This window comes from Jaculus jaculus, chromosome 1 (assembly GCF_020740685.1).
Source record: "Jaculus jaculus isolate mJacJac1 chromosome 1, mJacJac1.mat.Y.cur, whole genome shotgun sequence".
NCBI lineage: Eukaryota > Metazoa > Chordata > Mammalia > Rodentia > Dipodidae > Jaculus > Jaculus jaculus.
Genome location: NC_059102.1, coordinates 179,277,185 through 179,301,641, shown reverse-complemented (window position 1 = coordinate 179,301,641; position 24,457 = coordinate 179,277,185). Strand labels below are relative to the sequence as shown.

General features: G+C 42.8%; 1 protein-coding gene across 7 annotated transcripts in view; it reads right to left on the bottom strand.

Annotated features, from left to right (window-relative positions):
* The window catches only part of Ambra1 (autophagy and beclin 1 regulator 1), a 281,415-nt gene extending 273,005 nt beyond the window's left edge, over positions 1–8,410 (bottom strand). For 2 of the 7 annotated variants that reach the window (XM_004657205.3, XM_004657206.2), the window contains exon 1: positions 8,169–8,408. The gene's annotated coding sequence lies outside the window, so the exon portion shown is untranslated. Of the gene's footprint in view, positions 1–7,584; positions 7,903–8,060; positions 8,148–8,168 lie in introns of those variants that run through there. The other 5 variants (XM_004657208.2, XM_004657209.3, XM_045153306.1 and 2 more) reach the window with 4 other exon arrangements.
* Between the last annotated feature and the right edge of the window lie 16,047 nt (positions 8,411–24,457).

The following is a 24,457-nucleotide window of genomic DNA, read 5'->3' as shown; positions in this document are numbered from 1 at the left end:
GAATTTCAAACGGGAAAGTGTGGGGGTGGGGAGGGTGGGAATTACCATGGGATATATTTTATAATCATGGAAAATGTTAATAAAAATTTAAAAAAAAAAAAAAAACAGACAGGTAAACCAGGCTTGGTGGTATACGCCTTTAATCCCCCACTATGGGTTCAAGGCCAGCCTGAGACTACATAGTGAATTCCAGGTCAGCCTGGGCTAGAGTGAGACCCTACCATAAGAAAAAAAAAAAAAAAAAAAAGGGCTGGAGAGATGGCTTAGCAGTTAAGCACTTGCCTGTGAAACCTAAGGACCCCAGTTCGAGGCTCGATTCCCCAGGACCCACGTTAGCCAGATGCACAAGGGGGCGCACACGTCTGGAGTTCGTTTGCAGTGGCTAGAAGCACTGGCATGCCCATTCTCTCTCTCTCTACCTATCTACCTCTCTCCCTCTCTCTCTGTCACTCTCAATAAATAAAAATGAACAAAAAAAAAGATAGATAACATGTCTGAGAATGACATCTGAGATTGTCATATGGCCTCCACACATCCATAGACATACACGTACACACACTTAGCTAGAGAAGCAGATTATCAATTCTAAGAAATGAAGAGACAAGAAAACACATTAGAAAGTAATTAATGCTTATTCATCTACAAACATACAAACCATAATTGGAAGAGAAGCAGGTATACACCCTGTATCTTATCTCAACTAAGGATGCAACATTGAAAGCTCTCATGTTTCTCTATTTTGCCTTTCTACATGCATGTCAAGAAGCACATCCTGGATTAGTTTCATGTTTGTTCATCTCCATTCTCCAGGACTGTCTGTGTAAGACTGCCTTGAAAGTAGAAAGCCTAAGAAATAACTGACATCTAAGACCAATGCTCTAAGATAGTAAAGAAGTTAACATTTTTGTAGTACTTCATCTTTTTGAAGCAGTTTCATGAACTTACACACACACACACACACACACACACACACACACACACACGGGAGGGGGGGGAATGAGTTAAATAACAGCCAGGGAGAGCCAGGTGCGGTGGTGCATGCCTTTAATCCCAGCACTCAAGAGGCAGAAGTAAGAGGATCGCTGTGAGTTCGAGGCTACCATGAGACTACATGGTGAATTCCAGGTCAGCCTAGACTAGAGTGAGACCTACCTCAAAAAAAAAAAAGAAAAAAAAGAAAGAAAGAAAACAGAAAGTCAGGGGCTGGAGAGATGGCCTAGCGGTCAAAGGCAGCATTTGCTTGCAAAGCCTGCCAGACTGAGTTCAATTCTCCAGTACCCACATAAAACCAGATGCACAAGGGTTGCATGCATCTGGAGTTTGTTTATAGCAGCAAAAGACCCTGGCATGACCATTCTCTCTCTTCTCTCTCTCAAATAAATATAATAAAAATATTTCTTTTAATTTAGGTTTGAGGGCTAGAGAGATGGCTTAGCAAACAAGGCACTTCCCTACGAAGTCCAAGAACCCCTGTTCAAAGCTCCAGGTCCCACACAGCCAGACACACTGTGACACAAGCATGCGATGTCACACATGCACACAAGAAGGTGCATTCATCTGCAGTTTGTTCACAGCAGATGAAAGGCCCTAGTATGCCCATTCTCCCTCCCTCCCTCCCTCTTCCTCTCCCTCTCTCTCTCTCGCGCGCGCTCTCTCTCTCTCTCTCTCGCTGTGTGTATGTGTTTCTCTCTCAAAAAAAAAAAAAAATAGATTTCAGTCTGGTGTGATGACACACACCTTTAATCCGAGCACTTGGGAGACAGAGGGGTAGGATTGCCATGAATTCAAGGCCAGCCTGAGACTACATAGTAAATTCCAGGTCAGCCTGGACTAGAGCAAAATCCTACCTCTCTAATTGGGAAGGGAATACATGCCTAGTACTAAAAACCTAGTCAAGAGCAGGAAACTTGGCTTAGCAGTTAAGGTGCTTGCTTGCGAAGACTAAGGACTCAGGTTCAACTCCCCAGAATCCACGTGAACCAGATGCACAAGTGGGCACATGTATCTGCAGTTCATTTGCAGTGGCTAGAGGCCCTGACATATCCATTATGTATCTGCAGTTCATTTGCAGTGGCTAGAGGCCCTGACATATCCATTATCTCCCTTCCTTCCTTCCTTCCTTCTTCCCTCCCTCCTTCAAATTAAGAGGGAAAAAAAAAAAAAACCTAACCAAAAGCCTATAGCTAAGGAGGGCAGGAGCCCTAGGGGAGTAAAAGCCTACTGTTGTTTGGCTAAATACATATATCATGCCCAACAAACAGCCCTCGAAACACTTTTTTTTAATTTTTATACCAGTGTGTTAATGCTACTGTCACTTTTGACTAGAGAAGCTTCTTTTCAGATGGTGGTCAAAAGTCATCATAGTGCTGAGAAGAAATAACAGTGGAGTGTTCAGCACTGAGCTATCTCTACCATACTTTTCAAGGTTCAGGGTCCATTGTGGAAGAGGGGACATAAAGAATGTAAAAGCCAAATGGTGCATACATCTGGAGTTCATATACAATGGCTGGATGTCCTGATGTGCTCATATTCTCCCTCTCAGTATGTTTGCAAGTAAATAAATAAATAAAAATATTTTATAAAAGAATGCCAGCCATGGTGGCCCTCACCTTTACTCCCAGCACTCGGGAAGCAGAGGTAGGAGGATCAACATGAGTTCGAGGCCACCCTGAGACTATATAGTTAATTCCAGGCAGTGTGGACTAGAGTGAGACCCTAACTTGGGGGGAAAAAAAAAAAAAAGAGCCAAAGAAAGGGTAGGACTGCTTACAATGCAATCTTCCAGACACAAAATGGCCTTAACATTCATGATTTTACAATGCTTGACACTACATACACAAAACCTTCATAACAGGAGGAAAAAATGATGACATCAAAATACAAAAGCATGCTCACTTCAGCCGCACATATTACCAAAATTGGAATGATACAGAGATTAGCAGGGCTGCAAGGATGACACACAAATTCATGTTCTATTTTATTTACTTATTTATTTGGGGGGGGGAGGCAGATAGAGAGAGAACAGATGTGCTAGGGCCTCTCGCTGCTGCAAATCAACTCCAAAGGCATGCCACAGTGTGCATCTGGCTTTACATGGGTACTGGGGAATTGAACCTGGTCCTTTGGCTTTACAGGTAAGTGCCTTAAGTGCCAAGCCCTCTTTCCAGCCCTCACATGAACATTTCCTAAGAGAAATGTCAGGAGAGAGCCCAATTTTACTTTAATAGAACACAAGATGTATCTTGTAGTAGTAGTTTAGACCCGTAAACCCTACCCTTGAGAAGGAAGACAGAAGGATCAGGAGAGGAGTTCAAGATCATTCTTAGCTATGCAGTGAGGTGGAAGTCAGCCTAGGATACATAAGACCCTATCTCAAGAAAATAATAATAGGGGCTGAAGAGATGCTTAGTAATTAAAGGGACTTGCTTGTAAAGCCTTACTGCCCAGATTCAATTCCTCAGTATCCCCATAAAGCCAGACTACAAAGACACACATGCGTCTAGAGTTCTCAAATTCATAAAAATATTTTTAAAATAATAATAGCTGGTTGTGGTGGTACATACCAGCAGGAAATTGCTGAAAAGACAGGGACAGGAGGATCAGGAGTTCAAGGCCAGCCTGGCCTAGACGTGTGAATGTGTAAATTTGTAAATTGTGAATTTGTTTCATATTTTATAAAAATTACACCTGGAAAATGTTCTTTAATTTTTTAACATTTTACTGTATTTTTATTCCTCATTCTTTTTTTTTTCTTTTTTTTTTTTTTTTGTTTTTGTTTTTCAAGGTACAGACATACTCTAGCTAAGATTAATATGTAGTCTCAGGATGGCCTCAAACTCACGGCAATCCTCCTACCTGTGTCTCCCAAGTGCTGGGATTAAAGACATTCTTAATGATCAGAAACAGAGGGGTCCTCCCTTTCCCCTAACATTTTTCCCTTTTACAAACTAAGCTTCTGTGTACAACTTTTTTAAGTGCACAAACAAAATGATGCCCTTTTTTTCAAAAATAACAACAACAACAAAACACACAAGATTTAAACCAAGCAAATCTTGTGTAAAGATCTATCACAGCCAGATTGCAGCTCTTAAGAGACAAAGGTAGGAGGATCACTATAAATTTGAGGCCAGCCTGGGACTACAGAGTGAGTTCCAGGTCAGCCAGGGCTATAGTGGAACCCTGCCAGGGAAAAAACAAAACCAAAAACCAAAAAAACTATAACAAAGCAGAGAAGCTAGTAAGCTCAATTCCTATAGCCTCTCACCACCACCACCCACCACCACCACCACCAAATTTCCAATCCTCCTCAATTCAATTTAAATCTCGGCCAGTTATTTCCTACAGAAATATAACAAACTATTAGTAACATTCTTCTCATGTCACACAATCTCCATTTATTACTTGACATTCATTAGAAGCCACTGGGATACTACTTATAAATTTAACTTCTAGGAGCCGGGCATGGTGGCACACGCCTTTAATCCCAGCACTCAGGAGGCAGAGGGAAGAGGATTGCCATGAGTTGAAGGCCACCCTGAGACTACATACTGAATTCCAGGTCAGCCTGAGCTAGAGTGAGACCCTACCTTGGAAAACCAAAAAAATAAAATAAAATAAAATAAAATAATAAAGAAAAAAGGAAAAATAAATTTAGCTGCTATGTCCCCAGTGGACAATGTTACTTCCATGTGTAAATTCTCTGACACATTTTCTTTCTCCAATAAAAGCTTTTTCAGAAGAATACATAATCTTACCTTAGTTAATCTAGATTCTGCACATAAGACTGTCTGGTGCCTCTTCATTAATCCTTTATTAGAAGCACTGAGATCTTGCTAACTAGGAAATTGCTTATGATCAAAGAACCTTCATGTAAATCCTGCTGATCTCAGGGAAGTGGTGTATCTCAGTGGAAGGCCACATGCAAAAAGACCTAGGTTCAGGGCTAGAGTTAGCTTAGTGGCTAAGATGCATGCTTGTGAAGCTTAAGGACCCAAGTTCGATGTTCCAGGTCCCACATAAGCCAGATGCACATGGTGGCACATGCATCTGGAGTTCTTTTGCAATGGCTAAAAGCCCTGGCACAACCATTCTCTCTGTGTCTTTCTCTCTCCCTCTCTCTGTCTCTAATAAATAAATAAAAAGTAAAAAATAAAAAGACCTGGGTTTAAAGCCCGGAGTGGTGGCACATGCCTTTAATCCCAGCACATGGAAAGCAGAAGTAGGAAGATCACCATGAGTTTGAGGCTACCATGAGACTACATAGTGAATTCCAGGTCAGCCTGAGCTAGAGTGAGACCCTACCTTGAAAAAACCAAAAATCTGGGCTCAAAATCCCCAACACCATAAAATAAAAAATAATGGACTAGAGAGATGGCTTAGCAATTAAGGCACTGCGAAGCATAAGGAACCAGGTTGAATTTCCCAGTACCCATGTAAGCCAGATGCACAAGGTAGTGTATGCATCTGGATTTCTTTTGCAGTGGAGAAGGTCTTGGCAGACCCATTCTCTATCTGCATCTTTCTCTCCCTCCCCCCCCCTTTCTCTAATAAGTAAATAAATATTTTTTAAAAATTAGGGACTAGGGAAATGGTTTAGCGGTTTAGGCACTAGCCTGGGAAGCCAAAGGACCTAGGTTCAATTCCCCAGGACCCACATAAGCCAAATGCACAAGGCAGCACATGCATCTGGAGTTTGTTTGCAGCAACTGGAGGCCCTGTTTCTCTCTCTATGTCTCTCAAATAAATAAACAAACAATTTAAAAAAATTAATAAGGGGGCTGGACAGATGGTTTAATGGTTAAGGCACTTGCCTGCAAAGCCAAATGACCCAGATTCGATTCCCCAGGACCCACATGAGCCAGATGCATGAGATGGCACCTGCATCTGGTGTTCGTTTGCAGCGGCTGGAGGCCCTGGAGTGCCCAATCATTCCCATTCATTCATTCATTCATATTCTCTCTCTCCCTCTCCCTCCCTCCCTTTCCCTCCCTCCCTCCCTCCCTCTCTCTCTCTATCTCTCTCTGAAATAAATAATAAATAAGAGCTGGAACTCTGGCTTAGTGGTTAAGGCACTTGCCTGGGAAACCTTAAGACCCAGGTCCTGTTCCCCAGTATCACATAAGCCAATGCACAAGGGTCTGGAGTTCATTTGCAGTGGCTAGAGGCCCTAATTCTCTCTCTCTCCTTCTCTCTCTAATAAATAAAAATTTAAAAATAAATAAATAGGGCTGGAGGGATGGCTTAGTGGTTAAGGCATTTGCCTGCAAAGTCAAAGGACCCAGGTTTGACTCCCCAGGATGCACGTTAGCCAGATGCACAAAGGGATGCAAGCATGTGGAGTTTGTTTACAGTGGCTAGAAGCCCTGGCACATTCTCTGTCTCTCTCCTTCTTTCTCAAATAAATAAATAAATATTTAAGAAATGTTTTAAAAATAAATAAACAAACCTTCTGATCTTACATTTAAAAGAACACGCATACATGCCAGGCATGGTAGCGCTGCCTTTAATCCCAGCACTCAGGAGGCAGAGGTAGAAGGATAGCCATGAGTTTGAGGCCACCCTGAGACTACATACTGAATTCCAGGTCAGCCTGGGACAAAGTGAGAACCTACCTCGAAAACCAAAAATAAAAATACATACATGACAATGTAAGCTTCTATCACAATCTTCCCCAAGTTCATATAAGCATTCTAAAATTGTGCAGAAACATATTTTCATAGTTTCTATCCAAAGACTAGAAATTTAATCTCTACTCACTCCCTAGAAGCCATGATTCTCATACTTCTACAGACTATGTAGTGACATCTAGCTTATTCTTTTCCCCAACAAAGAAGTAACACAGATTATGACACTAACACTCACAATCCAATAAAAACAAAATTAATTACGAACACTTGGACAGAAAGTTTCCAAACATGGAATACAAAGAAAGCATAATTCACAAAGGGTTAACCTTCAATTTAAGTATCTCAGTGTTTAAATTCTACACACAGCCTTTACAACTCGAGTATACAGAGCGACTAACCCACTAATCAAATATAAGAGAGTTTCAAAAGAGACTCTGAATTTCTGTGGGATAGCTCCTAGAAAACATATGTCAGCAGGATAAGTCTAAATTCAAAATCTTCACCATTTTCTGTGGGACACTAAGCACTTAACAACTTAATAGTTGAAATATTCCCAAAGAAAAGACAAGAAGGAGAAATCAGTATCAATTGGAAAGCAAAATGATCAAAGAAAATTATCCATCAAGAAGAAACAAAAAGAAACTATCATTGCTACTCTTGCTAAAATGATACAAACTTTGAAAAAGCAAATCCAGTCAAAGGATAAAAATGTATCCTTTGTTTGTGACCCCCCCCAACACACACACACTCCCCCTGCCCCAAGGACAGATAAAAGAGTGTCGCTGGAGGCTTCATACGGTCTCTTAACTTCTGAAGTCTCCAATGACCCTCTCTCCTAAGAAAATAGGGGCCCAAAACAAAAAATAAATCACTGTGTGTTTGTTAAAAAAAAAAAAAAACTGACCAGTAAAATGGTAGGAAAAAATAATATAACCGGTAATGACAAAAAGGGACTTACGGTGCATTTAATGATCTCTCGAAGTAATGGGGTATTGGAGTCATGGGGGAAAAGTCACACCCCACACCTCAGCCTCAGTCTCCCAACCCCAAAAAGGAGAGAACATGACACTTCGCTCGGCTAAGCCAGAAGGCCTTGTTTCACTCGCCTCCGCCTACTTAAAGGTCGCCTCAAAGACCGGGCTCAGTGGGGTTGCCCGGTGTAACTGAGTCATGACATCCCGAGATTTAGGCTGGGAAAAAGAGAAAAGGGAAGTGGGTCAAAGAGCACAAAGCTCTCCCCGTTCCTGGAAAGCGATTTTCCCACCTGTCCTGGACACAGCATCCCCTCCCCTTCGGAGCTACGCAGGGTCCCCTCACCCACAGAACTACAGAGGGCAGCCCCAGCATCTCTCTCTCCTTCCTTCCTTCCTTCTTCCTTCCGGCTTCCCCTCTTCAGTTCCGGAAGGCCCGGGCCGCGCCCCCCGCCGAACGCACCCGTTTCAAGCCGCGGCTTGCCCACCGTCGGCGCCCACGTCTCCGCCGGTCCCTGGCCGAAAGATGCCCGACCGGGCCGAGCCGGGCCTTCCAGGCTCCAGGGCCTACCTGCAAGACGGGCGAGGGCTCGGCGTACGGCCTGACGGCGGCCTGAGCCACGAAGGGGAGGCAGGAAGGGGCTAGGAGGAAGCGAAGACTCCGCTCTACCAAGGGAGGAGAGGCCTGAGGCCGGGCCGCCGGGATAATTCAACCTGGGAACTGGCACCACAGCAGCCACGGCCGCCGCCGCCGCTCAGGAGACATCAACCAAGAAGACAGCGCAAAAGATCACCGAATACACGAACGCCCCAGACATCAAAGGAAGAGCGCCCAAGCAGTCGTTCAAGGAACTACAGTCAAGTGCCGAAAAACAGCGCCGCTCCTGCTGCAGATCCGGCTCCCGTCCAAGGCATAAATAAACAAACCCAGATCATAAACTGTAGAGTAGAGTAGTCTGGGCTTTTGCCCTATTTTTCTGTCGGTTACCGGGTGTTTAAATTGTTCAGAGAACTGGAGTTGTGAGCCGAAAGGTGACGCGCGCCTCTAATCCCAACACTAGGGAGGTGGAGGCAAGAAAATCCGGAGTTCTAGGTCCTCTACATCTCGAGTTCGCGGCCAGCCTGGACTACCTGAGAGTATCTCAAAACCGGAAGAGCCAGGCGTGGTGGTGCATGCCTTTAATCCCAGCACTGGGGAGGCAGAGTTAGGAGGATCTCTGTGAGTTCGAGACCACCCTGACACTACATAGTGAATGCTCAGGTCAGCCTAGGCTAGAGCGAGACCCTATCTCAAAAAAAAATTTAAAAAGACAGAACTAGGGTTTTTCCGTCAGCATGTTGAAGAACAAATCATAACACAGTAACATTGTTGTCTAGTATAGTTCAGGACTGCCTCATAGACTTCAAACACTGCTTATCTTCATTGAGCAAATCACATCTTTTGATCTTTAATTTCCTCAAAGAGCAGTAAAGTGCATGAAGTATGAGAGACAGGGGCTGGGAAGACCACTCAGGGACTTAAAACACTTGATTGACTACAAAAAATGGCAGAAGTGCCTGGTGTTCATTGATAGCAGCAAAAGGTCATGGTGCAGACACACACACACACACAACGTGCAAATGGGTACAATTTTTTTAAAGAAATATGAGAGCTGGAGTATGCCTCAGTGCTCCTTGCAAAGCCTGACACCCTGAGTTCATTTCTACAGTGCTCACATAAACCCAGATGAAGGAAGTAGCACATGTGTTGGGAGTTCCTTGGCCATAACACCAAGAGACCCTGGTTTACAAAAAAATGGGGGGAGGGAGCTGAAGAGATGGCTTAACGTTTAAGGAGCTTGCCTGCAAAGCCACAGGGCCCAGATTCAATTCCCCAGTACCCGCATAAGCCAGATGCACAAGGTGGTGCATGCATCTGGAGTTCGTTTGCAGTGGCTGGAAGCTCTGGCAGGCCCATTCTCTCTCACACACTCTCTGCCTCTTTGCCTCTCTCAAATAAATAAAAATAAAAATATTTTTTAAAAATTACTTATTTGGAAACAGTGGTAGGCATGAGCCCTACGGGTGTAACATCTGCTGTTATCTGGCTAAGTGTATATACCATGCTTATCAAACTGCCCAGTAAGCACTTCCCTTAATGTTCATACCCATATATTAACACTACTCCCACTTTTGGTAGAGAACCTTTTATTTTCAGATGACAGTGACCTTGGGATGACTCAGAAGGCATCATGGTGCTGGAAAGAAGTGACAGGAGTGCTCAGTTCTGCAATATCTCTATCACCGCTTCCATAGCTCAGGGTCTATTGCGGAAGAGGTGGTGGAAAGAATGTAAGAGCCAAAGGAAGGGTAGAACTCCTTACAACTTGCTCCCCCCAGACACAAAATGGCCTGGATACCCATGACCTCACAGTACCTGACACTACCTACACAAGACCATCATAATAGGAGGAAAAGATGATAACATGAAAATAAAAGAGACTGATTGAGAGGGGGAGGGGATATTACGGAGAATGGGGTTTCAAAGGGGAAAGTGGGGGGAGGGAGGGCATTACCATGGGATATTGTCTACAATCATAGAAGTTGTTACTAAAGAAAATATTCAAAAAATTTTTTAAAATTACTTATTTGGGGCTGGGAGATGATTCAGTGAATAAAGTGCTTGCTTGAAAAGACTGAAGACATGGGTTTGGGTTTCCAGTACCCCAAGGAAACTGAGCATATGAGAGGTGGTATTTGATGCCCAATTCACTGGGTCCAATAGAACTGTGCTCACTGGAGATGTACCTCAGTTGATAAAGTGCTTGCCTAGCATGCATGAAGCCCTGAGTTCAATTCTTTTTACATTATCTTAAAGGTAAACACAGCAAACTGCCTGTGTGTTACCGAAGTTGGAACCTAGGGCAGGCACACTACCTCTGAGCTATTATCCCACACCTAATTCAGCAAGCTAAATACTAGTAGTAAAAGCCAAAATATTTTCCAAAATAATAAAATTAATATGTATTTATACACTTTATTGGGCGGTTTGATTTTTGTTGCCTAAAACGTTAGGTGGCAAAGAAACATAGTTTGAATAAATACTTCAGAGGAACAGTTATGAAGCCCTACAATGAAGCCCACACAGGAGCAGGAGAAAATGAAGAATCAGATTTTGGTACATTCAGAAAGCATATAGAAAGCCGGGCGTGGTGGCACACACCTTTAATCCCAGCACTCGGGAGGCAGAGGTAGGAGGATCGCTGTGAGTTCAAGGCCACCCTGAGACTCCATAGTGAATCCCAGGTCAACTGGGGCTAGAGTGAGACCCTACCTCGGAAAAAAAAAAAAAAAAAAGCATACAGAGTGTAGTTGTAGGACTGCAAGTGCTCTGAGCACAGCATCACAGATCATTAGGTCAAAAGACAAAACTCATGCTCTGATATAGAGCTGATAACTAAAACAGTCTATAAATGTTTATATAATAAAGAAGGAGCTACCAGTATATTGAATGAATTAGCTATATATGGGTCAGTTTTAGGATTCTAGCAATGGTTGGGGTAGGAAAGACACCCCTATTGCAGAACTCAGTTCAATTCTCTTAATAGTTTTTTTTGTTTGTTTTTGTTTTTCAAGATAGGGTCTCACTCTAGCCCAGGCTGACCTGGAATTCACTATGGAGTCTCAGGGTGGCCTCGAACTCGCGGCAATCCTCCTACCTCTGCCTCCCGAGTGCTGGGATTAAAGGCGTGCGCCACCACGCCCGGCTATTTTTATTTATTTATTTGAGAGCGACAGAGAAAGAGGCAGAGAGAGAGAGAATGGGCTTGCCAGGGCTTCCAGCCACTGTAAACAAACTCCAGATGTGTGCGCCCCCTTGTGCATCTGGCTAAAGTGGGTCCTGGGGAATTGAGCCTCAAACCGGGGTCCTTAGGCTTCACAGGCAAATGCTTAACCGCTAAGCCATCTCTCCAGCCCATGAGTTCAATTCTTCGTACCACATAAACTGAGGACTGTGACACATGTCTGTAATGGCATTAGGAAGTGGAAGCAGCAGGATGAAGAGTTCAGGGTCATCGTTGGCTACATATCTCAGGGCCAACCTCAACTACATGAAACCCTTTTAGAAAGAAAAGGTGGTAGATTGCTCAGTGGTTAAAGGTGCTTGTTTGCAAAGCCTGATGCCCTTGGTTCAGTTCCCCAGTACACCTAAAGCCAGATGCACAAAATGGTAGATGCATATGGAGTTCATTTGCAGTGGCAGGAAGCCCTAGCTCGCTCGCTCGCTCTCTCTCTCTCTCTCTCTCTCTCTCTCTCTCTCTCTCTCCTCTATTGCTACCTCTTTCTCAAATAAATAAATAAATAAATAAATAAAGAGCCGGGTGTGGTGGCACACACCTTTAATCCCAGCACTTGGGAGGCAGAGGTAAGAGGATTGCCATGAGTTAGAGGCCACCCTGAGACTCCATAGTGAAAACCAGGTCAGCCTGGGTTAGAGCGAGACCCTACCTCAAAAAACAAACAAATAAATAAATAAGTAAAAATATTAAATGCAGGAGGAAACATCATGTAGCGGCATATGCCTTTAATTTGGACACTCAGGAGGCAGAAGTAAGAAGATCCTGTGAGTTCGAGGCCAGACTGGAACTATAGAGTGAGTTCCATGTCAGCCTCAATAGAGTGAGATACTACCTTGGAAAATACAAAAAGAAAAAGAAAAAAAAAAGAGAGAGAGGACGGAGGGAAGGAAGGAGAGAGGCAGGGAGAGAAGGGAAAGGAAGGAAGGAAGAAGAGGAAGGAAGAGGGAGGTGGAAATTCATCCATTTAGCAGAGACCTTGGAACTAATATGGGGCTTCACCGGTTTTGCTGAACTGCATGGTAGAACATGATCCTTTTGAAATTTTTTCCTTTTTCTTTTTTCTTTTTGGTTTTTCAAGATAGAGTCTCACTCTAGCTCAGGCTGACCTGGAATTTACTATGTAGTCTCAGTGTGGCCTCAAACTCAGAGTGATCCTCCTACCTCTGCCTCCCGAGTGCTGGGATTAAAGGCGTGAACCACCATGCCCAGCCTTATTTTTTTCAATATATTTTATTTATTTATTTGAGAGAGAGAAAGAATGGATGCACTAGCGCCTCTAACCACTGCAGATGAACGCTCGATACATGTGCTCCCTTGTGCATCTGGCTTATGTAGGTCCTGGAGAGTCGATCCTGGATTCTTTGGCTTTGCAGTCAAATGCCTTAACCACTAAGCCATATCTCCAGCCCAGCCTTATTTTTTATTTATTTTTATTGACAACTTTCATAATTATAGACAATAAACCTTGGTAATTCCATCCCCCCACTTTCCCTTTGCAACTCCACTCTCCATCATACCCCTTCCCTCTATCAATCAGTCTCTCTTTTATGTTGATGTCATGATCTTTTCCTCCAATTATGATGGCCTTGTGTAGGAAGTGTCAGGCACGGTGATGTCATGGATATCCAGACCATTTTCTGTCTGGAGGAGCACATTGCAAGGAGTCCTACCCTTCCTTTGGCTCTTACATTCTTTCTGTCACCTTTTCCACAATGCACCCTAAGCATTGGAAGGTGTGGTAGAGATATTGCAGTACTGAACACTCTGTCATTTCTTCTCAGCACCATGGTCCTTCTGAATCATCACAAGGTTACTGCTATCTGAAAAGAGAAGCTTCTCTAATCAAAAGTGAGAGTAGCATTAATATATGGGTATGAATGAACATTAAGAGAAGTGCTTACTGGGCAATTTGGTGAGCATAGTATATACATTTATCCAGACACCAGCAGACATTACACTCCTAGGGCTCATGATTTCCCCTATTGTAGGTTTTCAGTATCAGGTATGTATTCCCTCCCACAGAGCAGGCCTCCAGTCCAATTAGAGAGTGGTTGGTTTCCCCCATAACAGACTTGCCACTATTGCACTCGTTGGCTGATTTGGCCTGACTGGTCAAATTTAAGACTTGCAGTGTCCACTGTTGAGCATCTCCACTGGTGATTTCTCTCTCTCCCATGGAACTGCATGCAGCACAGCTTTTTCTAGCTTTCTGTCAGCTGGTCTTCACAGAGGAGGTTTTCAGCTCAGCTCCAGTACGATTTCTCAGTGACTTTGCAGCCCACACATGTGGACTCTTCAGCAACAGGGTCTTACCATCTATTTTTGGTTGCAAACTAATAGTCTCGGCAATGGTATATAATGTTTTGGGAGGCATAATGGATCTCTCTGGCCAATAACTCACTGGAAGGGATCCCATCCCTAGTGCTGATAATTTTCTATTAACAATCTATGGCTTCTGGGTGTTCCATTGCCCAAAAAAGTAGACTTCCATATGACTTATTCATACCCTCTCTAGATATTTTTAATTTTTATTTATTTACTTGAAAGAGAGAAAGAGGGAAAGAGTGAGAGAGGGAGAGAGAGAGGAGAGAGAGAAAGAGAGAGGATATGAATGGATGTGCTGGGGTTCTAGCCACTGCAAACAAACTCCAGATGCATATACTACCTTGTGCTTATGTGGGTCCTGGGGAATCAAACCTGGGTCCTTTGGCTTTGCAGGCAAGCGCCTTAACTGCTGAACTATCTCTCCAGCGCCCCTTTAGATTTTGATTAGCCCTCCCCCCACCTTTTGTTTACTCAAGCTCTTCCCCTGACCTCACTTAAGCCTTTCCACCCCCAGTAATCTGTTCTTCCACTTACATATATTCAATATCAGCCTACTAAGTCCCTCCTCTCTCCCTTTCTATTCCCTTTATATACCCTTCCTAGCTTAGTGGCCTCTGCTACTGGGTTTTTGTGTGTTTGCTTTTCAAGGTAGGGTCTCACTCTGGCCCAGGCAGACCTGGAATTAACTATGTAGTCTCAAGGTGGCCTCCAACTCACGGTGATCCTACTACCTCTGCCTCTGGAGTTCTATAATTAAAGGCATGTGCCACCACAACTGGCTCTACCACTGAGTTTTATTCCAACTCACATAAAAGTCTAATCATTTGTAGCTAGGATCCACATATGAGAGAGAACATGCAACATCTGGCTTTCTGGGCCTGGGTTACTTCACTAAGTATAATACTTTCCACATCCATCCATTTTCCTGAAAATTTCATTTTCATTTTTCTATACTGCTAAGTAGAACACCATTGTATAAATGTGTCACATCTTCATTATCCACTCATCAGTTGAGGGACATCTAGACTGGTTCTATTTCCTAGCTATTGTGAATAGAGTGGCAATAAACATGGTTGAGCAAGTATCTCTAAGGTAGTAAGACAAGTCCTTAGGATATTTGCCTAGGAGTGCTATAGCTGGGTCATATGGTAAATTTTTTTTTTTTTCTGTCTCAGGAACCTCCACACTGATTTACACAATGGCTGGACCAGACTGCATTCCTACCAACAGTGTAGAAGGGTTCCTCTTTCCACATCCTCACCAGCATTTATTGTCATTTTGTTTTTATGATGTTAGCCATTCTAACAGATGGTTAAGGATGTAGGGATGTAGAACATTCTTACATGTTTATATGCCATTTGTATTCTTTTGAGAACTCTCTATTTAGTTCCATAGCCCATTTTTAATTGGGTTGCTTGATTTCTTATTATTTAGTTTTTCGAGCTCTTTGTATATCCTGGATATTAATCATCTATCAGATGTGTAGCTGGCAAAGATTTTCTCCCATTCTGTAGGCTGTCTTTGCTCTATCACATTGCCCTTTGCTGTACAAAAGCTTTGTAATTTCGGACTGGAGGGATGGCTTAGCAGTTAAAGCATTTGTCTGCTAAGCCAAAGGACTCAGGTTTGGTTTTCCAGGACCCACGTAAGCCAGATGTACAAGGGGCACATGTGTCTGGAGTTCATTTGTAATGACTGGAGGCCCTGGAGTCCCCCCCCTCTTTTCTGTCAAATAAATAAAAATATATTTAAAAAAAAAAAGCTTTGTAGTTTTATAAGATCCCAGTGGCTGATCCGTGGTTTTATTTCCTGAGCAATTGAGGTTGTATTCAGAAAGTCTTTGCCTATGACAATGTGTTGAAGGGTATCCCTTACTTTTTCCTTTAGCAGTTTCAGAGTTTTAGGTCTGAAATAAAGATCTTTGATCCATTTGGACTTAACTCTTGTGCATGGAGAGAAGTAAGGATCTATTTTCATCCTTCTACAGATACATATCCAGTTTTCCCAGCACCATTTGTTGAAGATGCTGTCTTTTCTCCAATGAGTATTTTTGGCATTTTTCTCAAAGATCAGGCAGCTATAGCTACCTGGACTTACATCTGGGTCCTCTATACTGCAGTACATGATCTTCATGAGGTAGGAGAGATCTGGTGGATCTGCATTACTTAATCTGTAAATTGGATTTATAAAATGCTCAATCAATAATGTTTGAGGGGAAAAAAAAGAAAAAGAAAAAGCAGGCTGAGGGGATTATCCAGGTTACCCAAAAACAAAGACAAAGGCGACAAAATCTGTGTGGAGCCTGAGTCCCTAGGGGAAGAAAGTGATGGACAAGAGCTGGAGTGATGGCTTAGCAGTTAAGGCACTTGCCTACAAAGCCAAAGGACCCAGGTCCAATTCTCCAGGACCCATATAAGCCAGATGCACAAGGTGGTGCATGCATCAGGAGTTCTTTTGCAGTGGCTGGATGCCCTAGCATACCATTGTCTCTCTCCCTCTGCCTCGTTTTCTCTGGTTCTCAAATAAATAAAGATTTTAAAATTTTTATTGATGAGCCAGGCATGGTGGTGCACATCTTTAATCCCAGCACTTGGGAGGCAGAGGTAATAGAATGGCTGTGAATCTGAGACTGGCCTGAGACCTCAGAGTGAATTCCACCCACCTGGGCTAGAGTGAGATCCTACCTTGAAAAACCAAAAAAAAAAAAAAAAAAAGATGGCCAAATTCAGTGCTTGTTGGCCTCTGGAAGGCTATAAAAGCCAAATAATAGTTTACTCATGGGCTGAAAAAAAGGAACAAATGATGGGAGTAAAGGTGAAGAAGAATGTCTCAGGCATGGGTAGTTATCCCCTCATAATATTCTCTGTGCATTTCTCCCAAGAATGTAGCTTGTTCTTCCAACCAAGAGCTCTTTAGCAGTCAGGTGCAGCCAGTGGAATGGCAGGAGCCAGCCTAGAGCATGTTAAGGAAGAGGTTGATTAGTGAGCTCTTAAGAGCCACCAAGCTCTCTTTTACCCTGAGACTGGGCAGAGCAGCGTAAGCCACCCTGGCTGAGCCCTTCTATGCGTGGGGAAATTCAAGTCTATGTTTCAGAATGAAGCATCAAAATAGCCCTGGAATATTTTATGAATTTGTAAACTGAAATAAAACCTTTATTTCCCTAAGCTGCTTCAGGTATTTTATTTGAGAGAGATATATAGAGAGAATGAGAAACTAACTGACACACTAATTCATACACTGTCTCCTATATCTATGTCATTGTACCCAATAGTGCTATTTTTTTTTTTTTGAGGGGGAGGTTTCAAGATAGGGTCTCGCTGTAGCCCAGGCTGACCTGGAATTCACTGTGTAGTCTCAGTGTGGCTTCAAACTCAAGGCAATTCTGTAACATTTGCTTCCCAAGTGGGATTAAAGTCATGAGCCACCATGCCCAGCTCAGTAGTGCTATTTTCAGGAAACATTTGGTGAAGGTGATGGGTTCTTCTGATGCTGCATTGGACTTTGCAGTAATGGTTAATCTCTGGTTGTCAGCTTGACAAGTTTAGAAACATCATGTAAACAAATCTCTGGCCATGACTATGAGAGACTTTCTAGATTAAAATGGTTGATGTGGGAGGATTCACCCTAACTGTGGGTGGCACCATGCCATGGGCTTGGTTCCTGGATTATATAAAAATGAGAAAACTAGGTCTGGAGATATGGCTTAGTGGTTAAGGCACTTGCCTGCAAAGCCAAAGGAACCAAGTTTGATTTACTAGTACCCATGTAAGCCAGATATACAAGGTGGCCCATGTATCTGGAGTTCCTTTGCAGTGGCAGAAGGCCCTGTCATGCCCATTCTCTCCCCGCCCCTTCTCCCTGTCTCATTCTCTCTCTCTCTCTCTCAAATAAATAAGTCAATAAATAAAAGTTGTAGGGCGTGGTTGTGCATGCCTTTAGTCCCAGCAATCAGGAGGCAGAGGTAGTAGGATAACCATGAGTTCAAGGCCACCCTGAGACATCGTGAATTACAGGTCAGCCTGGACTAGAGTGAAACCCTACCTCGAAAAACAAAAAAATAAATAATAATAAATAAAGATAAATAATATAGTGCCAGGCGAGGTGGCACATGCCTTTAATCCCAGCACTAGGGAGGCAGGAGTAGGGTTGCTGTGAGATCGAGTTCACCCTGAGAATACATAGTGAATTCCAGGTCAGCCTGGACTGGAACAAGACCCTACTTTAAAAAACCAAAAAACAAAACAAAACAAAAGGGCTGTAGAGATGGCTCAGTGGTTAAATATTTTGCCTGCAAAGCTTACCAACCCAGGTTCGATTCTGTAGTACCCACATACAGCCAGATGCACAAAGTGGTGCATGCATCTAGAGTTTGTTTGCAGCAGCTAGAGGCCCTGGTATGCTTTTTTCTTCTTTCTCTCTCGCTCTCCTTGCAAATAAATAAATATATTTTTTTGTTTTTTTGAGGTAGAGTCTAATTCTAGTTCAGGCTGACCTGGAATTCACTGTGTAGTCTCAGGGTGGCCTTGAACTCCTGGCAATCCTTCTACGTCTGCCTCCCAAGTGCTGGGATTAAAGGCGTGTGCCACCACACCTGGCCCTGGCTCCTTTTCTTTCTTTCTTTTCTTCTCCTTTTCCTTCTTCACACATCTTTCAGATGATTTTCTAAGTCTATAAGACACTCAGAGGTTAGCATTGTATAACAAAACCTTTTTCTGAAGGGTGGATAGAATCTTTGAAGGCCCACCACTGACTTTCAAGCAAATGCCAACTGTTTTGGGGATTCAGCAGCTAAGGGAATATGAGGGAAAAAACAGTTAGTGAATTGGTTACTTTCTTGTTGATAAGACAAAATACCTAACGCAAAGCAGCTTAAGGAAAGAAAGTGTTTATTTCAGCTTGTAGTTCCAGAGGGTAGGATCTATCATGGCAGAGAAGGCATGGCAGAAACAAAAAATTAGATTCATATCAGCAGAGAGGAATCAGAAAGAGTGATAAATTCACCAGATGCTCAGCTAGTTTTCTATTTTTTTGGATATATATAAATATATTTTCAGGGTTTTAAAAAATATTTTGATTAATCGAGGTATCAGTACTTGGGAGGCAGAGGGAAGAGAATCACTGTGAGCTCGAGGCCACCCTGAAACTACATAGTGAATTCCAGGTCAGCCTGGGCTAGAGAAAAACTCTACCTCAACAAACAAAATAAATAAGTAAGTAAATAAATAAATAAATAAGAAAGAAAGAAAGGGCTGGGGCTGGAGATATGGCTTGGTGGCTTAGTGGTTAAGGAGTTTGCCTGCAAAGCCAAAGGACCTCAGTTCAACTCCCCAGGACCCACATACATCAGATGCACAGGGTGATGCATACACTGGAGTTTGTTTGCAATAGCTGGAGGCCCTGGCATGCCCATTCTCTCTCTATATCCCCTTTCTCTCTCTCTCTCTCTCTCAAATAAATAAATAAAATATTAAAAAAAGAAAGGAGGGCTGGGAAAATGGTTTAGCAGTTAAGGCATTTGTCTGTGAAGCCTAAGGACTCCAGTTCAATTCCCCAGGACCCATGTAAGCCATATGCAAAAGGGGGCACATGCGTCTGGACTTTGTTTGCAGTGGCTGGAGGCCCTGGTACACCCATTCTTTCTCTCTGCCTCTTCCTCTCTCTCTAATAAATAAATAAAAATTTAAAAAGAAAAGAAAAGAAAAAAGGGCTGAGGAGGTGGCTTAGTGGTTTAAGGCACTTACCTGCGAAGCCTAAAGACCCAGATTTGATTCTCCAGGTCCCACGTAAGCCAGATACACATGGTGGTGCATGTGTCTGGAGTTTGCTTATAGTGGTTAGAGGCCCTGATGCACCCATTCTCTCTCTCTCTCCATCTGTCTCTAATAAATAAATAAAAAAGAAAAAAACCCAAAATGTTTATTTTTTACTTTTATCTTGCAATTTTATTAATAATGTATAAATGGTTAATGGACAGGCATCACAACTTGACTGATCAATCTTAACTATCCCTTTTTCTATTTTTTTAATTCGCTTCTAAGGAGAGAGTGAATGAACAGGTGCACCTGTAAATGAACTCCAGATGTATGTGCCATTTTGTGCATCTGGCTTTAGATGTGTACTGGGGAATCAAACCCAGTTGTTAGGCTTTAATTTATTTTTTCTTTAGGTAGGGTCTCACTCTAACCCAGGCTGACCTGGAAATTCACTATGTAGTCTCAGGCTGGCCTTGAATTCACAGCGATCTGATCCTCTTACCTTGAGCCTCCTCCAGAGTGCTGGGATTAAAGGTGTGTACCACTGTGTGTGGCTAGTAAACTACTCTTTTTCTTTTGGAGAACTCTGATCTGCTTAGATCAGAGTGATTGACCAAGATCTGGAATTGAAATCATCAATGTCCAGTATCTTCTTACACTGGAGGAAGAACTGCTAGTTGGTCACTCTAAGAATGGACTGTATCATGTCAATGTCTGCAGTTCTACCTCTGTCTCCAGAGTGCTGGGATCAGAGATGTGTGCCACCACATCTGGCTGACCTTTCAACTTCTTTTTCATTTTGGTTTTTCAACATAGGATTTCTTTGTCTCTTTGTATGTGTATGTATGTATAACATATATATGTGTGTGTATATATGTATGTATGTATATATATGTGTGTATATGTGTGTGTGTGTGTGTGTGTGTGTGTGTGTTTCCAGGTAGGGTTTCACTCTAGCCCAGGCTGAGATATTTTATAGAGTCCAAAGGGCAGGAAAGAAACTCCGTGTTATTTGTTTACTTATTTAGAGGTCTCACTTAATCCAGGCTGACCTCAAATTCACCATGTAGCTGAGGATAACCTTGAACTTCTGAACCTTTTGCTCAACCTCCCCAGTGCTAGAATTGTGGGCATGTTCCACCGTGCTCAGATCATGGAGTACCAGGGATCAAACCCAGGACTTGCTGCATGCTAGGCACTCTACTAATTGAGGTACATCACTAACCCCATGTTCAGTTCATTTTAAACAAGAATATGTTCATGGTCCTTCTATTTAATAATTGGAATTGGGGGGAGGGTCTCTGGGAAAATGGTCCCATGGCTAAGAATGCTTGAGGCACAAGCAAGCGTGAGGACCTGAATTATCCCCAGCACTGATGCCAGAATGGCCATTCATGCCTGTGATCACAATCCTGGGGTGGGGGGTTGAAAAAGTAGAAATGCTAGTGCTTGCTGATTAGCCAGTTTTTCTGAAAAAATCAGGCTGAAGAGATGGTTTAGCGGTGAAGGCGCTTGCCTGCAAAGCCTAAGGACCCAGGTTTAATTCCCCAGTACCAGTATACCTGAAAGCCAGATACACAAGGTGGCACATGTATCTAGAGTTCATTTGCAGTGGCTTAGAGGCCCTGGTGTGCCCATTCTCTCTCTCTTTCAAATAAATAAAATATGGGTGTGAGGGTGATCTGGCTGCGACATCTGTCACTCCACTGATCTCCAGGGTTGATTCGGCTGATCTGGCTGGCAAGGTGGGTGACCCCTTCCTCCCTCACCACTCCATTGTGACCCTCCCGAAGCTGCACACTAGGTCGAAGAGGATGACCTTCCCCAAATAGAGGAGGACCGGTCTTCAGTCAAGGGATTACGAGCAGCTGTGCTCCCCTGCTAGAACCTCCAAACAAGCTCTCAAACAAATAAAATATTTAAAAAAAAATGGCCACTCCGGGTTCAGTGAGAGACTCAATCTAAAGGAAATCAACTGGAAGAGCAATAGAGGAGAGTATCTGATGTTCTCCTGTGGCGTCCAGACTGGGTGCATGGGGTGTGAGTCTCTGCATGCACATGTAACATATTTACACACACTACAAATAATTTTGAATTGATAAGCCAGTAATGCTCCAATTCGGGTATTGTTTCCCCTTGATACAAGGTGAGAATTTCATGATCTATAAACATCTAATGGCAAATGCCATCCCTCCAGCCCAAATCTAGAAAATGTCTATACTGGCCAGATGGAGTCTATGGGAAGACGAGGCTGATAAAACAGTTTTTTTCCCCCCAATGCCATGCCAGGAAGAGGCTATAAATCCATATGTAGCTCCTCTAAGGATAGACACATTCTCAGACATTTATAAAACTCACCATGTGCAAAGCTTTGGCAGTTTAGAAGTTCTGGCCCTGATTTCTCTCCTAGATCATTTTGGCAACTATATAACTATGGACTAAAAAAATAAATCCTGAGCTGGGCATGGTGGTGCATATCTTTAATCCCAGCACTTGGGAGGCAGAAGTAGGAGGATGGCAGTGAGTTCGAGGCCACACTTACACAATGAATTCCAGGTCAACTTGGGCAAGAGTGAGACTTCACCTCAACCGCCCCTCCCCCCCCCAAAAAAATGGGTTGAGGAGATGTTCAGTGGATAGAGTGCTTACCATGCAAGCATGAATACTTGAATTTGATTCTTCAAAACCCATATAATATGCTGGGCATCTTGGCATGTACTTGTAATCCCAGTACCGTGAGGTCTATAGAGGGGATACCTAGCACTCACTGACCATTTAGTCTAACCAAATTGGTGGGCGCTAGGTTCAGCAAGAAACTTTGTCTGTCTCAAAGAATAAAAAGTGAAGAAAATCGTAGAAGACATCAATATGGACCTCTGGCCTCCACATGCATCTGCCTCCAAGTTCTGGGATTAAAGGCATATGCCAGCATGCCTGGTTACCAAGTATTTTCTTTTGTTTTTAATTTTTAATTTTTTTGTTTTTATTTTATTTGAGAGTGACAGACACAGAGAGAGAGGCAGGAGAGAGAGAATGGGTGCACCAGGGCCTCCAGCCGCTGAAAACGCATGTGGCCTCTTGTGCATTTGGCTAACGTGGGTCCTGGGGAATCGAGCCTCGAAGTGGAGTCCTTAGGCTTTGCAGGCAAGGGCTTAACCGCTAAGCCATCTCTCCAGCCAAGTATTTTCTTTTGGAAAGACTCAAATTTAAAACACTGTGAGCATGGTGGCACAGATCTATAATCATAGCACTTGGAAGGCCAAGGCAGGAGAGTAGTAAATTCACAGACAGCCTGAGCTACACACTTATGAGGGAGACAAAACAAACTGTTAAAAGGCCTGGTGTGTCACTCAGTAATACAGCAATTGCTTAGTATGTGCTAGGTCTTGGGTTTGATTTCTCAGCAAAGAAAAAGGAAAAAAAGAGCTGGACGCTATAGCATACACCTGGAATCCCAGTACTGAAAGACTGAAGTAAGAAGATTACTGTGAGTTTGAGGCTATCCTGAGTACCAAGCCAGGCTACGTTACATGATGGGGCTGCTTTAAACAAAAAAGAAAAAAAAACTGTACAAAGAACAAAATTTAACAGGCGCTGTAGTCTAATGACAGAATTAAAGTTTCCAATCAGCTTCCCACTGTCCACTCCCAGCTCAATGAAATCCTTGTATACAGTAAGTTCACCCTCCTACCAAGGGACCCATTCTTCACTAAGGAAGAGAATGATGAGAAATAGCATTTGGGGTAGAAATAAACAGCAGATGATAATCCACAATTGTTTCTAATCTTGAGGATGAGTCACCCTAAATTTATTTCCAAATTTCTTCTGTCATCAGCTGTTCAGTTCTTTACTTTGAAAATCACCAGATTAACACTGCCAAAAGCAGGTAGGAAATGATCCAAGAGGACGATTCTGAGGTATCACATGCGAGTGCCCGAGAAACTCAGAATAAGGTAGTCCTCAGAAAAATCTTTTTTTTTTTTTTTTTTTTGTTCTAGCAAAGGCCCTGATGTGTGAACTTAATTCACACTTTCATTATCCCAATCAGGTTATTTTTATTGCAGTGTAATTTTAGAATAAGACTTGTTAGAGGATTGTTTATTTCCTGGGAAGTTCTGTCTATCACTCTGTATACAAGAGATCTGAGGTCTAACTCCAAAATTTATTTTACAACTAATTATATCCTTTTTTTTTTCTTTTTATTTTTTTTGGTTTTTCAAGGTAGGGTTTCACTTTAGTCTAGGCTGACCTAGAATTAATTAACTATGTAGTTTCAGGGTGGCGTCGAACGCACAGTGAGTGATCTTCTTACCTCTGTCTCCCAAGTGCTGGGATTAAAGGCATGTACCACCATGCCTGGCTAATTATATTTCTTTTACCATTTCTTTTCAATAGTTCCTAATACCTTTTTTTTTAAACAGGGGTTCATGCTGTAGCCCAACCTAGCCTCAAACACATGGATACCTTCCTGCCTTTGAGTACTGGGATTAATGGAGTAAGCCATCATGCCCAGCTCCAATATCTTTTTATCTCCTAAGTCATCCTTCTGAGGAAAGAATTTCAAAACAGAATAGCCATATAGACATTCTAACAGTATAATCATTGCTTCTTGACCTTTTTGCTAAGATCAAGTTCTTATCAGTTTAACATTATACTCATAAGACAAATGAGCTAAGCCAGGTCTGAAATCCTAGCTACTTAGGAGGCTGAGGCAGGAGGATCACAAGTTCAAGGCCAGCCAGGGAAACTAAGAGAGTCCTGTTTCAAATCACATACAAACAAAAGTAAAGTGAGCTGAGGATATAATTCAGTGGTAGAGTGCTTGCCTGGTATGCTCAAGCCCTCGATCCAATCCTCAGTCTCTCTCTCTCTCTCTCTCACACACACACACAGAGACAAAGAGAGAGAGAGAGAGAGAGAGAGAGAGAGAGAGAGAGAGAGAG